Source organism: Triticum dicoccoides, chromosome 7A (genome assembly GCF_002162155.2).
Source record: "Triticum dicoccoides isolate Atlit2015 ecotype Zavitan chromosome 7A, WEW_v2.0, whole genome shotgun sequence".
Classification (NCBI taxonomy): domain Eukaryota; kingdom Viridiplantae; phylum Streptophyta; class Magnoliopsida; order Poales; family Poaceae; genus Triticum; species Triticum dicoccoides.
In genome coordinates, this window is record NC_041392.1 from 163,718,870 (window position 1) to 163,732,752 (window position 13,883).

The following is a 13,883-nucleotide window of genomic DNA, read 5'->3' on the forward strand; positions in this document are numbered from 1 at the left end:
ACGACGGCGTGGTGGTGGAAGTAGCGGGATTCCAACAGGGCTTCGCCAAGCGCTGCGGGAGGAGGGAGATGTGTCATGGGAGGGAGAGGGAGGCGCCAGGGCTTAGGTGTGGCTGCCCTCCCTTCTCCCCACTATATATAGGGCCAAGGGAGAGGGGGGGGGGGGCGCAGCCTTGGCCCTTCCTCCAAGGAAGGGTGCAGCCAAGGGAGGAGTCCATCCCCCCCAAGGCACCTAGGAGGTGCCTTCCCCCTTTAGGACTCTTCCTTTCTTGCTCTCTTGGCGCATGGGCCTCTTGGGGATAGTGCCCTTGGCCCATGTAGGCCAAGTCACACACCCCTACAGCCCATGTGGCCCCCCGAGGCAGGTGGCCCCACCCGGTAGACCCCCGGGACCCTTCCGGTGGTCCCGGTACAATACCGGTGACCCCGAAACTTGTCCCGACGGCCGAAATAGCACTTCCTATATATAATTCTTTACCTCCAGACCATTCCGGAACTCCTCGTGACATCCGGGATCTCATCCGGGACTCCGAACAACTTTCGGGTTACCGCATACTAATATCTCTATAACCCTAGCGTCACCGTACCTTAAGTGTGTAGACCCTACGGGTTCGGGAGACATGCAGACATGACCGAGATGACTCTCCGGTCAATAACCAACAGCGGGATCTGGATACCCATGTTGGCTCCCACATGTTCCGTGATGATCTCATCGGATGAACCACGATGTCAAGGACTTAATCAATCCCGTATACAATTCCCTTTGTCTAGCGGTACGATACTTGCCCGAGATTCGATCGTCGGTATCCCGATACCTTGTTCAATCTCGTTACCGGCAAGTCTCTTTACTCGTTTCGTAACACATCATCCCGTGATCAACTCCTTGATCACATTGTGCACATTATGATGATGTCCTACCGAGTGGGCCCAGAGATACCTCTCCGTTTACACGGAGTGACAAATCCCAGTCTCGATTCGTGCCAACCCAATAGACACTTCCGGAGATACCTGTAGTGTACCTTTATAGCCACCCAGTTACGTTGTGACGTTTGGCACACCCAAAGCACTCCTACGGTATACGGGAGTTGCACAATCTCATGGTCTAAGGAAATGATACTTGACATTAGAAAAGCTTTAGCATACGAACTACATGATCTTGTGCTAGGCTTAGGATTGGGTCTTGTCCATCACATCATTCTCCTAATGATGTGATCCCGTTATCAACGACATCCAATGTCCATGGTCAGGAAACCGTAACCATCTATGGATCAACGAGCTAGTCAACTAGAGGCTTACTAGGGACATGGTGTTGTCTATGTATCCACACATGTATCTGAGTTTCCTATCAATACAATTCTAGCATGGATAATAAACGATTATCATGAATAAGGAAATATAATAATAACCAATTTATTATTGCCTCTAGGGCATATTTCCAACACTATGAAGATGCATTTATCCGCTTTGGGTTCGAGCTTATCAGCCTGAAACTTTTTCACATAAGCGTCGCAGCCCCAAACTTTTAAGAAATGACAGCTTAGGTTTCTCTAAACCATAGTTCATACGGTGTCATCTCATCGGAATTACGTGGTGCCCCTTTTAAAGTGAATGTGGTTGTCTCTAATGCCTAACCCATAAACTATTGTGGTAATTCGATAAGAGACATCATGGTATGCATCATATCCAATAGGGTGCAGTTATGATGTTCGGACACACCATCACACTATGGTGTTCCAGGCTGTATTAGTTGTGAAACAATTTCCACAATGTATTAATTCTGTGCCAAACTCGTAATTCAGATATTCATCTCTATGATCATATCATAGATATTTTATCCTCTTGTCACGACGATCTTTCAACTTCACCCTGAAATTAATTGAACCTTTCAATAATTCAGACTCGTGATTCATCAAGTAAATGTACTCAACATCTACTCAAATCATCTGTGAAGTAAGAACATAATGATATCCACCACATGCCTCAGCACTCATTGGACTGCACACATCAAAATGTATTACTTCCAACAAGTTGCTTTCTAGTTCCATTTTACTGAAAACGAGGCTTTCAGTCATCTTGCCCATGTGGTATGATTTGCATGTGTCAAGTGATTCAAAATCAAGTGAGTCCAAACGGTCCATTTGCATGGAGTTTCTTCATGCATATACACCAATAGACATGGTTCGCATGTCTCATACTTTTCAAAAACAAGTGAGCCCAAAGATCCATCAACATGGAGCTTCTTCATGCGTTTTATACCGATATGACTTGCTGGCAGTGCCACAAGTAGGTGGTACTATCATTACTATCTTATATCTTTTGGCATGAACATGTGTATCACTACGATCGAGATTCAATTAAACCATTCATTTCAGGTGTAAGACCATTGAAGGTATTATTCAAATAAACAGAGTAACCATTATTCTCCTTAAATGAATAACCGTATTGCGATAGACATAATCCAATCATGTCTATGCTCAACGCAAACACCAATCTCGATGGTAAAGGGAGCGTGCGATGCTTGATCATATCAACCTTGGAAACACTTCCAACACATATCGTCAGCTCACCTTTAGCTAGTCTCCGTTTATTCCGTAGCTTTTATTTCGAGTTACTAACACTTAGTAACCGAACCGGTATCTTATACCCTGGTGCTACTAGGAGTACTAGTAAAGTACACATTAACACAATGTATATCCAATATACTTCTACCGACCTTGCCAGCCTTCTCATCTACCAAGTATCTAGGGTAATTCTGCTCCAGTGGCTGTTCCCCTTATTACAGAAGCACTTACTCTCGGGTTTGGGTTCAACTTTGGGTTTCTTCACTGGAGCAACAGCTGATTTGCCGTTTCATGAAGTATCCCTTCTTGCCCTTGCCCTTCTTGAAACTAGTGGTTTCACCAACCATCAACAATTGATGCTCCTTCTTGATCTCTACTTTAGTGGTGTCAAACATCGCGAATATCTCAAGGGTCATCATATATGTCCCTGATATATTATAGTTCATCATGAAGCTCTAGCAGCTTGGTGGTAATGACTTCGGAGAACCATCACTATTTCATCTGGAAGATCAACTCCCACTCGATTCAAGCGATTGTTGTACTCAGACAATCTGAGCACAAGTTCAACAATTGAGCTTTTCTCCCTTAGTTTGCAGGCTAAGAAAATCGTCGGAGGTCTTATACCTCTTGACGTGGGCACGAGCCTGAAATCCCAATTTCAGCCCTCGAAACATCTCATATGTTTCCCGGCGTTTCAAAACGTCTTTGGTGCCTCAACTCTAAGCCATTTAACTGAACTATCACGTAGTTATCAAAATGTGTATGTCAGATGTTCGCAACATCCACAGACGACGTTCGAGGGTCAGCACACTGAGCGGTGCATTAAGGACATAAGCCTTCTATGAAGCAATGAGGACAATCCTCATTTTACGGACCTAGTCCGCATAATTGCTACTATCAACTATCAACTAAATTTTCTCTAGGAACATAACTAAACAGTAGAACTGAAGCGCGAGCTACGACATAATTTGTGAAGACCTTTTGACTATGTTCAGGATAAATAAGTTCATCTTATGAACTCCCACTCAGATAGACATCCCTCTAGTCATCTAAGTGATTACATGATCCGAGTCAACTAGGCTGTGTCCGATCATCACGTGAGACGGACTAGTCAACATCGGTGAACATCTTCATGTTGATCGTATCTACCATACGACTCATGCTCGACCTTTCGGTCTCTTGTGTTCCGAGGCCATGTCTGTACATGCTAGGCTCGTCAAGTCAACCTAAGTGTTTTGCGTGTGTAAATCTGGCTTACACCCGTTGTATGTGAACGTAAGAATCTATCACACCCGATCATCACGTGGTGCTTCGAAACGACGAACTTTCGCAATGGTGCACAGTTAGGGGGAACAGTTTCTTGAAATTTTAATGAGGGATCATCTTATTTACTACCGTTGTTCTAAGTAAACAAGATGCATAAACATGATAAACATCACATGCAATCAAATAGTGACATGATATGGCCATCATCACTTTGCTCCTCTTGATCTCCATCTTCGAGGCTCCATGATCATCATCGTCACCGGCATGACACCATGATCTCCATCATCATGATCTCCATCATCGTGTCTTCATGAAGTTGTCTCGTCAACTATTACTTCTACTACTACAGCTAACGGTTAGCAATAAAGTAAAGTAATTACATGACGTTTATGTTGACACGAAGGTCATAAATAAATTAAGACAACTCCTATGGCTCCTGCCGGTTGTCATACTCATCGACATGCAAGTCGTGATTCCTATTACAAGAACATGATCAATCTCATACATCACATATATCATTCATCACATCCTTTTGGCCATATCACATCACATAGCATACCCTGCAAAAACAAGTTAGACGTCCTCTAATTGTTGTTTGCATGTTTTACGTGGCTGTTATGGGTTTCTAGCAAGAACATTTCTTACCTACGCAAAAACCACAACGTGATATGCCAATTGCTATTTACCCTTCATAAGGACCCTTTTCATCGAATCCGATCCGACTAAAGTGGGAGAGACAGACACCCGCTAGCCACCTTATGCAACTAGTGCATATCAGTCGGTGGAACCAGTCTCACGTAAGAGTACGTGTAAGGTCGGTCCGGGCTGCTTCATCCCACAATGCCGCCGAATCAAGATTGGACTAGTAACGGTAAGCATATTGAACAAAATCAACACCCACAACTACTTTGTGTTCTACTCGTGCATAGTAACTACGCATAGACCTAGCTCTGATACCACTGTTGGGGAACGTAACATAAATTCAAAATTTTCCTACGTGTCACCAAGATCTATCTATGGAGTCATCTAGCAACGAGGAAGGAGTGGATCTACATACCCTTGTAGATCGCGCGCGGAAGCGTTCAAAAGAACGGGGTTGATGGAGTCGTACTCATCGTGATCCAAATCACCGATGATCCTAGCGCCGAACGGACGGCACCTCCGCGTTCAACACACGTACGGAGCAGCGACGTCTCTTCCTTCTTGATCCAGCAAGGGGGAAGGAGAGGTTGATGGAGATCCAGCAGCACGACGGCGTGGTGGTGGAAGTAGCGGGATTCCAACAGGGCTTCGCCAAGCGCTGCAGGAGGAGGGAGATGTGTCATGGGAGGGAGAGGGAGGCGCCAGGGCTCAGGGTGGTTCTGCCCTCCCTTTCCCCCACTATATATAGGGTCAAGGGAGAGGGGGGGCGCAGCCTTTGGCCCTTCCTCCAAGGAAGGGTTCGGCCAAGGGAGGAGTCCCTCCTCCCCAAGGCACCTCGGAGGCGCCTTCCCCCTTTAGGACTCTTCCTTTTCCTCTTCTCTTGGCGCATGGGCCTCTTGGGGCTGGTGCCCTTGGCCCATATAGGCCAAGGCGCACCCCTACAGCCCATGTGGCCCCCCGGGGCAGGTGGCCCCACCCGGTGGACCCCCGGGACCCTTCCGGTGGTCCCGGTACAATACCGGTGACCCCGAAACTTGTCCCGATGGCCGAAATAGCACTTCCTATATATAATTCTTTACCTCCGGACCATTCCGAAACTCCTCATGACGTCCGGGATCTCATCCAGGACTCCGAACAACTTTCGGGTTACCGCATACTAATATCTCTATAACCCTAGCGTCACCGAACCTTAAGTGTGTAGACCCTACGGGTTCGGGAGACATGCAGACATGACCGAGATGTTCTCCGGTCAATAACCAACAGCGGGATCTGGATACCCATGTTGGCTCCCACATGTTCCACGATGATCTCATCGAATGAACCACGATGTCGAGGATTCAATCAATCCCGTATACAATTCCCTTTGTCTAGCGGTACGATACTTGCCCGAGATTCGATCGTCGGTATCCCGATACCTTGTTCAATCTCGTTACCGGCAAGTCTCTTTACTCGTTTCGTAACACATCATCCCGTGATCAACTCCTTGATCACATTGTGCACATTATGATGATGTCCTACCGAGTGGGCCCAAAGATACCTCTCCATTTACACGGAGTGACAAATCACAGTCTCGATTCGTGCCAACCCAATAGACACTTTCGGAGATACCTGTAGTGTACCTTTATAGCCACCCAGTTACGTTGTGATGTTTGGCACACCCAAAGCACTCCTACGGTATCCGGGAGTTGCACAATCTCATGGTCTAAGGAAATGATACTTGACATTAGAAAAGCTTTAGCATACGAACTACATGATCTTGTGCTAGGCTTAGGATTGGGTCTTGTCCATCACATCATTCTCCTAATGATGTGATCCCATTATCAACGACATCCAATGTCCATGGTCAGGAAACCGTAACCATCTATTGATCAACGAGCTAGTCAACTAGAGGCTTACTAGGGACATGGTGTTGTCTATGTATCCACACATGTATCTGAGTTTCCTATCAATACAATTCTAGCATGGATAATAAACGATTATCATGAACAAGGAAATATAATAATAACTAATTTATTATTGCCTCTAGGGCATATTTCCAACAGCTACTGCTATTACTTTCAAAAAAAAATCTCGATCCCGTGCGTGCTGTTAATGGCAGCAATGGTAAGATCTAGCGATGATTGGCGTCGCCGGAGGCATGAACGGACAGCGGAAGACCAAATCCAGCAGTGGCTGTTGGAGAGGGCCTGTTTCTATGGCAGAGCTAGGCCGCGGAGTGGGGCTCCTCTTCCCGACCATGCCAGATAGCTCCGGGTCATCCATGGCGATGACCTGCACGGGCATGGACATGGGAGGGTGAGTCAAACCAGAGGGAGAGAGAGAAAAGGAAAACCGAGGGAGAGAGGAAGGTGATATAGGGAGCAGCGGAGCTAGTCACCGGTGGCGAGGTGCTCCGGTGTGGTGGCGCAGGGCGGCGGCCTCCTAGACGTCGGTGGAAGACCGGCGAGCTCCTATACGCCGGTGGCGCGAGGTGGCGGCCTCTTTCGGTGCCATGGAGGAGGATGGGTGCATGGGCAAGAGGTCCATGTGAGAGCGTATGGAAAGTGAGAGGAGAGAGTGGTGGAAGAGAGGAGGGATTTGGGGGAGAAGATGGGGATTCGGACGAGGATATGGCGACTTCACCTACCTCGTACTTAGTAGTAGCGAGGGGTATAAAACCGCGCTACTACTATCAACTTAGTAGTAGCGCGGGTTTATACCCCTCGCTACTACTATGGCATGTGTCGGGGGGCACGGTAGAGACCGCTTAATTGTAGCGAGGGTTAAAAACCCGCGCTACTACTATCAACTTAGTAGTAGCGAGGGTTAAAAACCCGCGCTACTGCTAATTAGTAGTAGCACTTCTTTTTGTGCTGCGATGCTGCTAAGATTATGTGTATAAGGTTTTCCCTAGTAGTGTCCCCCTAGCCGTACTAGAGGAGGCAAATCCTCGTGCCTCGATTTCACACTCGACAAGGTAACCCTGAAGTGCCCACCAGGCATCGGCTGGCCGTGGAATGTGAGTTCCAAGGGTTTCGTCATCACTGGCTTACCCACGTCCACCTTCTGGCCTTTGATCAAGTAGAGTACGGTGCACGGGGTCTCGGCGCCGCCATCGGTGCCGGCGCCGTCGATGTCGATGTTGGCGCCAGTACCATCATCGAGGCCGCCTTGCAAACCTTGACTGTGCTTAGCAGACAAAAAGTCGAGGTACCACTACTAGGAAAAAGCCTAGTAGTAGCGCGGGGTAAAAGCCTAGTAGTAGCGCGGGTGCCCGCGCTACTACTACAATGCTACAGCTAACTGGTAGTAGTAGTGCGGTGCTACCCGCGCTACTACTACGCCCGTTAGTAGTAGCGCGTGTACCACCCGTGCTACTACTAACTAATTAGGAGTAAAAATAAATAAATTCCAGCCATGGCTGCTGCTAGCCATCATCGCCCTCTTCATCCATGGCAGATGCTGATCCTGGAGAGGATGAAGTTGTCCATGGTGATGGTGCTTCCCCATCCAACTCTTCTCCACACCCCTCATTTGCTGCTTCTACAGAAAAGAGAAAAGGATTAGAAGAGGAAGAGATAGATAGACATGAGTAGGTGCAACAACTCACCGGTGGCCACCGGAGTTGGAGCCGAAACCCTTGAAGACGCTATGGATTGCGTCCATCAGAGATCTGGCCATCGTCCTGGGCGGCGCTCTGCTGGATCTCCCTCTCCTTCAAGCAGGGGAGGAGGAGGAGGAAGGAGGGGCAGGGGAGGGGGCTGCGGTGGAAGAGGAGGTCGCTGGATTTGAGGGAGACGTCGAGGTGCGAGGCCGACAGTTGCGGTGGGCGAGGAAGGGTATCACATGTGGGAGGGAGAAGTGAAATCGGGAGAGTGTGGGTCTGGGATTGGTCCTCCGTGCGCTATGTTTATACATGTGTCAGTGGGTTGATAATAGTAGCTCTGGGTTTATACCCCACGCTACTACTATGGCATGTCCCGGGTGCACGGTGGAGACCACTTAGTAGTAGCGTGGGGTTTATAACCCGCGCTACTATTATCAACTTAGTAGCTGCGTGGGTTTATAACCCGCACTACTACTACGGCTGGTCCCGAGGGGCACGATGGAAATCACTTAGTAGTAGCGAGGGTTATAAACCCGTGCTGCTACTATCAACTTAGTAGTAGCGTGGGATATAAACCCGCGCTACTAGTAAGTAGCAGTAGCGAGGGGGTATAAACCCAGCTACTAGTAAGCGTCTACCTATAAGCTTTTCCCTAGTAGTGTACTGTTGTTCACCCTCACAACCCATCTCGTCTGCATCGTGGTCAGAAGGCCCGGTTTCTTTGTTGTTCGATATGTTTCCTACAATTAAGTCTCCTTGTTTAATTCTTAAACTATAATAAAAATGAGTAATGAGATAAAAAAGGTCTATGGTTTTCCGAAATGCCGTTTCCCAGCAAATACCGGCACTCGATATGCCTACTTTCTAGCACAAGTCATGCCAAAATTCACGGGACATTTCCGCACGACCTATGCTAAAACGTGGACATATCGAGCGCCTGAAATTCACCGAAACAGAAATGAATCAACATTCCGGCGAAACATAGGCCACTCGGATCATTTACCCTGCACATAACCATCATTTTCCTAACATCACATGTCCAAAATATCACATGTCTAAATTCCAAACATCACATGTCCAAATATCAGATGTCCACTTCAAATTTGCATATAACAGTAAGAAAAATATAGAACTTGAAGAAAATGCAAGAAGTCCTTTTTCTTCATAATATTTGAAACTAAATTCAGCCTACCTAAATTTCTGTCCTAATTTGAAACCTAGTTAAATTTCCATCCTAATTTGAAAACCTAGGGTTCATACTAATTAACTAGGTTCATAGTACCTAATCTGTCCTAGGGTTCATACTAATTCACCTAAGGTTAATCAATTCTATTTTATATTTAAATAGCAATAATTGCTTTTACTAAAAGAAATTAAATACCTAGAATTCTGTTAACTACACCTAAACACCTAAAATACCTAGAATTCTGTTAACTACACCTAAACACCTAAAATACCTAGAATTCATTTAACCCATACTAATTTTGTTTTTAACTAGGGTTCATACCAACTAACTAACTATAGGGGTTCACACCAGCTATTTCATCAGCACATTTTCTGAAATTCGAATTCACAATTTTCTGAATTTTTAATGCAGAATATCATTTTCTGAATTTTGAATTCACGAAAGCTACATTTTTTCAATTGTAAATTAAACCTAGCTATTTCATGAACCCTAGAACCTAACTACATGAATCCTAGAACCCTAGAACCCTTAGGCAGAGAGACAGAGAGAGAAGAAGGGGCGGAGGACTTACAAGGTGCCAGGGGAGATGTCGACGGTGAGGTGGTGCTCGGGGGAGATGCCGGCGGTGAGGTGGAGCTCGGGGGAGACGGGTGCGGGTGGAGGAGCGGGCGCCGATGACACGTGCGATGACGGACGGGGCGCAGACGGCGATGGAGGGTGCGCGGGCGACGACGGAGGGTGCTCGGAGGGTGACGACGGCGTCGGACGAGAGGGATCGAATGGGGGAAATGGGATGGAGGAAAGAAGTAGAGGAGGAAGCCCGCGCGGGGGGGGGGATGTTCTACATGCGTACAAACATGGGCCATGTGCTATGGTTGGTGTTCTGGTTGCCAACCGGATTCATGCCATCGGTACACGCGCCAAGCACAATGTTCCTTGCATCACATGCGAAATATCGATATTCGCCGTTGAACGCTCTCCACTTGCTTTCATCCATGAGGTGTCTCAGCTTCGGATCATCTCCATTGTCGGGCTTTGTCCTCTACGCATGCCAACTCATGAGCTTTTGCTTCCTTGGGATCTACAAAATAACGTTGCAGACGGGGAGTGATTGGTAAGTACCATACAACTTTCTGGCGAGATTTCTTCCTGGCCTTCTTTTATCGAGAAGCATTGCACATCGGACAACTGGTTTTTTCTGTGTCCTTCTCCCGATAAATTATGCAATCGTTGATGCATGCATGGTATCTAACGTGCGACAGATCAAGAGGGCACACGATCTTCTTGGCCTCATCCACACTAGTAGGACATATATTCCCTGTGGAAAGAACATCATTTAGGTACTTTGAGAAGCTCATCGAGGCTAGTGTCGGTCCATTTGGTTTTAGCCTTCGTCTTCAAAAGTTCAAGCGTGAAACTCAAGCGGGTCACCTCGGGATCGCAACCATCATACAATGGAGTGTTTGAGTCTACCACCAGTTGCTGCAGCTTGACCTCTTCTCTAGAAGCAGCTATGTCAGTATTCGTCTCCTTGCGAAGCAGTTCCTGAACATGAGGGTCCTGCATGATTGAACTTAGTACCGACGAAGTCTGCGGCGTGGAGTCCACGTTTTCTCCGCCGCCATGTACGGCCTCTTCCCCGCCGCCATGTCCGACCCCTTCTCCACCGCCATTACCGGTCACACAATTTCCATCATATCGCCCGATTATTCCATATCACACACATACACATATTTCCATTCTTGCAAAATCACAAATTTTTAATCACCTATCTCGAGATCGAGCACGGTGGTGATGATGTCGATCGGTGTCACGACACACCTAGGGAATGATCAAAAGTGGACAAAGAGTACTTCTTGACATGGCTAGATCTAGTTAGGGAGGTACATAGGTCACTTTACTAAATGCTAGATCTACCTAGCTAGTTTGGGAAGGAGATGAGTTCAACTAATGGAGGAGGAAGGAAAAAGAGAAATGAGATGCATTAATGGAGGTGGTGTAGTTAGCTAGGAGCAATAAAGAGAGAGAAATAGAAGTATAAGAAGGAGAGTAATGGAGGGGAAGAAGTAGTGAGGAAGAAGCAAAGTGAGGGAGAGAGGAGGTGGGAGCCAGGGGAAAGTGAAGGAAGAGAGGGTGGGGGAGGGGGGAGGGGGAGGAAAAAGGCGGTGTCTGCGGTTTAGCAGTAGCGCTGGGGAGTAAAACACGTTGCTGCTAAGAAGATAACAGTAGCGCGCCCCTGGGAGGCGCTACTGCTAAGTGGGGCCCGCCATGTGGCCAGGTTCAAACTTAGCCGTAGCGCCCTACCCAAAAAACGCGCTACTACTATTCAGTTAGCAGTAGCGCGATTATCTGAGGCGCGCTACTACTAAACCTAGCCTGGCGGTAAGGGTGGGACATTTTTAGTAGTAGCGCTTTTTTTCATGCCGCGCTACTAAGTCGATACTAGTAACGCCTGTTCTTGACACGCGCTACAGCTAAGTAGCAGTAGCGCCCATTTTATCCAGCGCTACCGCTAAGGTTCTGTGTATAAGGTTTTCCCTAGTAGTGATGGGTAACGATATTTCCATCTACTAGACTGCAAAAACCTTTCAAATGATTCAGATCCAAAGACCATGGCCATGGCAAAGTGTGAACAACACTCGGACTGAACTCAAGCAAATGGTATAATCTAGGTAGAAATGATTTTGCTCAATAATGGGAAGGTATTCATAAGAAATACCTACACCAGTTTTCTTCTGGAAACAGAATTGAGAACAACATGGTGGTGAGACAAAGTGCAAGTATTGTAGCACAAGGGTTCACGCAGAGACCCAACTATTCTCGAGAGGTGGAATCTCATTCCGATAACTTATGTCATTGGCAGTTCAAAATCATCTATCTCTGCAGTTGATAGATGTAGTGATTGCATATCCATGTAAATCACTAGATTCAGATATAGATGGTTCCCGGCGGAACCTCAATTCTGAATCGAAGTACAAAATGTAACATACATTGTGTAAAAATCAATAAGTCACCATATGACATTATTATCGTCGGTACATTTGGTACAACCGACGTAGTAAGTCCCTTATTCACAAAGATTACTCCTACAATGATGATTATCCATGTTTGTGTGTCTGCAATGACGACACACGTAATCATCTAAATTACGGAGTTTAAAATGAAGGATTTGGGTAAACCAAAATACCGCTCGTTACTGCAATTTGAGCACCTTCATTCATACCTTATGGTATACTATGTTGTCTATATCCAAAATATATTGGAAAATTTTCATTGTGGACAAATCTTATCCATCCATAACTCTCATGGTAGTTCATTCTCTAGACATAGAGAAAGGTCTATTTAGACCAAGAGATCATGGAAATGAGATATTGGGACTCAACGTTCCATACCGCCATTGGATCCACCAAACACAATTGGTTGGTACTAGTTTTTTTGCAGTTTCACAGAAATGTGAATGCCGATATCATTGGATACATCAATCAGATCCCCACTATGTCAGATCGTAGACAAGCTTAGTGTTCCTACTAGGTGTGGTAGCCCTCTCAAGAAGAGTCTTCAAAACAGACCTCATGGCTACATCGACCAACCATTATCTCAAAGATAATGTTGCTTGTGTTGCCCGGATGCAAACGGGTTACGTAATAAGCAATATCGCTATATTGCATATCTTGCAAGTCAAATCATGTGACTGATTTATTCACCAAGTCTCTACCAATTTCTACATGCCATAAATATGGTCATGGAATTGGTATGTGATGGCTTCGGAACTTGCAAGAATCAGGAGGAGTATCTTCCTGAATTGTTCCTGTTCAAAGTATCATATTACACTCTTTTTCCTTTCATGAATTTACTTTAAAGGTTCTCATAGAGGTTTTTAATGAGGTAATATCAATATGAGATTATATGGCATACTTTCTGTTTTCCCATCGGGTTTTTTAGGAAAGTATATACAACATATTTATTGTCCTCTAAATTCTATGGGTATTCTCATATTGAGTTGAAAGAGGCAATAACTGCTATATGTTGCGGCATTTTCTCCTTATTTTTCCCACTGGGTTTGTAGGAGTTTTAGAAACATATCAAACAGTATGTTCCTCATATTTTTTCCACAGGGTTTTTGGAGGAGACTTAGTAAGATGATGAACTCTCATGTGATCAAGCGGTGAATAGGGGGAGTGTTAAAAATAAATAACCCTCGCGGTTATTAGGGAATAATCCCCGCTCCTTCTCACATGTGCGGTTGAACACTTTCACCAACCGTCACGGTGGTTCCTGGAACGACGTCTCTATGGACCATTGCATCCCTTGGAGGCGACTGTTCCCATTGTGTATAAGTGTTCATTCATCAACAATAAAGAATGGTTCAATCATTTGTTCGATGGTCTCGCTCGATTACATCTCTCTCTCTCTCTCTCAACAATAGCATCTCCAAAGCTAAGCCTAAAACTCTTAAAACCTCCCACAACCATTGGGTCGCGCTGTCCGGACTGTATTGGTCCGTGGGGTGGTCTGGATTGTGATTTTTCCTGCAAACCGGAGACAAAAGTGAAGAAGGTTTACGAGAGTCCAAACCGCTCCGAAGCCCGTTTCTGACCGCCACGACCCACCAAAAACATGTGACCCGCCTCTCCCGTGCTTTC